A 2428-nucleotide genomic window follows, 5' to 3' on the forward strand; every position below is an offset into this window, starting at 1 on the left:
GGATCTTGGGCAGGGGCGCACATGCGCCCGGCGTGAGTTTAAGCCACCGGGTCCGGGATTCGAACCGCGGTTGACTACGTGGGAATCCAGAGACATAGCCATTACGCTAACTGCTGGTCCCCCATGTGTATTTTTGGAGTGAGCAACAGACAGATACCTGAATGCAGGGAGAAGAGACTCTGGAATATGGGAGGGATGGAAGGGCAGCACTGCTCAATCTGGACAGGGCAGGGAGGATAGGCTCACATCTGTATCCCTCACACCCTCAGCTGCCTGAGCCTGAGCCTTAGTATATCAGAAACTCATTCAGGGCCAGGTATTCAGAGCAGCCATCAAATCATGAGGTTCACATAGCAGTCAGTCAAGACTTCAGGACATTAAATACATGTTTTTCTTTAACAAAACAAGACAGGATTGTTTTGCTTTTATTTTTATCAAATTGCAGGTTGAACCAAAAGTAGAAAAAGTAAGTGAATCATTTGCATATAATGGCCAAGATTAAACAACTGGTCATCCCTTGGTGGACCAATTCATAGATCTAGTTTTTGGTTTTAAAACAAGGTAGTATTTTTTTGAAAGTTGCTATTTTATTTTAACCATTAGAAACATTTTCCTTGTGTTACAAATAAATATAGTGAAATTAATGAGGCTTTTTGGGTTTTTATTTCCCATTTAAGTTCTCCACTCAAATGAAAATGGCATCACTTTGTTTTCTCAATATAAAACTAATGTAGTGTTATTTTTTTAAAAACAGAGAGACCAGCAGATGGCATAATGGTTATGTCACTGGATTCCCACATAGTCAACTGTGGTTTAAGTCCTGGACCCGGTGGCTTAAAACTCACGCTGGGCACACATGTGTGTGCCCCAAATCCCAAGAGGAGAAGGGATTGCGGTGTGGCCATCCCACCTGGGATGGGGCGGGGGGAGAGGGGGCATGTGTGTGACTTCTTGCTTTCTGTCTCTGTCTCTCTAGCAAGAGCATATGCCTTATACCAAAAATCTGTCTCAAAAAAAAAAAAAAAAAAAAAGAACAGAAACAAGCAAACAATGCATTTAATTGACACAAAAATGCAAAGTTATTTGCTGGTGATAATATATATGATAATGTCTTTGTCTTGACCGATATGTACTGTAATTGTGCTGGGGAAAACGATGTTGTACACTGTAAAGATGTATAATGATTAAATGTAAATAAATATATATTTTTTAAAAAGCCCCCCCCCCAAATAAAAAAAAGAACAGAAAAGTTTAAGAAAGTAAGAAGCTCCTACTTCCTAAATCCTTTTCTGCAATTTTTGTCCTCCCTTTGGTATTAGGCTGCAGGGGACATGTTGGACCTTCATGGCTTGGGGGGACGGAGGAGGTGAAGGTAAAAGCAGTTGGACTGGGAGTAGGGAAAAGAAAACATAATTGCTCCGAGAGAAGACCGATGGACAAGGTGGTAGATACATCCTCTCCCTGTTAACCAAAGAAAGGCAAATTCCAACCACAGGGGCAAGCTACTTCTGGTCTGGGAATGCTATAGAGGAAAATGAGTGGCAGGCCCTGAGGTGGGAGGAAGGGAATGGGGGAGGGCCGGCTGCTGCCGCACTGCTGGTGGGAGTGGTAATAGGGGTCCTGATCTCACGGGTGACGTGGCCCTCACGTGAGCGGGAGCCGACGTGTGCAGACGTTGTTCTAATCCCGGTCTTCGTTTGGTCCGGTTGCCCTCTCCCTATTGCCCAGAGGGCGGGAGTGTCTGTGGCCAGGGGAAGGCGGAGGAGGTAACTGTCCGGATTCCAGCAGGTCTGTGTGTGACCCGGCGCTGCCTGGGGATCCCTGCGGTGCTGCGGTGCAGGCAGCGGAGGGTGGAGACTGAGGAGGGAGATGGCCTGCTTTCTCCACACCCTTGCACTATCTCTGGCCCTTCCTAGAATGAAAACGATGGGCTTTGGGGGCCGCATTCCAGGGGAGAACCCCCTGACTAGGAGAGGGGTGGGGCGGAACTCTCCGGATCCAGGGCCTTGAATCAGGAACGACAGGTATTAGGATTCCTGTCCCGTGTGCTGGTCCTTTTATCAGACCGCAATCCTGGCTGTGCCTCTCTCTGTCTGAATGTCATTCTCCTTGCTTTTCCTTAGCGCGTTGTACCTTTTGGAGCAAAGGAGAAATCTGTCCGGAATCCCCGCAGGTCAGTGTAAAGCTGGGATTGCCCCGCGGCTCGGGAAAAGCAGGGATGGTTGAGTTCCTGGACTAACTTAGGCGCATTACTGGTTCTCCAGCAATCACCCTGGAGGAAAACGGATGTGACAGTGCCTACAAGAAAAATGGTTGTCACTGGGGGTGGGATGTGTTGGGGAACGGAACAGAGGAAATCTTTTCGGCTTCTTTTTCTTCTCAGGTCTTTCTTTCTCCCCCCCCCACCTCCCTTCACTCCCCCCACCCA

The 2428-nt window shown here is 47.6% G+C and overlaps 1 protein-coding gene across 5 annotated transcripts in view; it reads left to right on the top strand.

Annotated features, from left to right (window-relative positions):
* Nucleotides 1–2428, top strand: part of ARMCX1 (armadillo repeat containing X-linked 1) — a 56617-nt gene that overhangs the window by 49322 nt on the left and 4867 nt on the right. For 2 of the 5 annotated variants that reach the window (XM_027768953.1, XM_006170160.3), the window contains exons 1-2: nucleotides 1654–1788; nucleotides 2124–2173. The gene's annotated coding sequence lies outside the window, so the exon portion shown is untranslated. Of the gene's footprint in view, nucleotides 1–1653; nucleotides 1789–1811; nucleotides 2025–2123; nucleotides 2174–2428 lie in introns of those variants that run through there. The other 3 variants (XM_006170163.3, XM_006170164.3, XM_027768952.1) reach the window with 3 other exon arrangements.

The sequence above is a fragment of the Tupaia chinensis genome, unplaced genomic scaffold (assembly GCF_000334495.1).
Source record: "Tupaia chinensis unplaced genomic scaffold, TupChi_1.0 Scaffold148073_2, whole genome shotgun sequence".
Taxonomy (NCBI): Eukaryota; Metazoa; Chordata; class Mammalia; order Scandentia; family Tupaiidae; genus Tupaia; species Tupaia belangeri.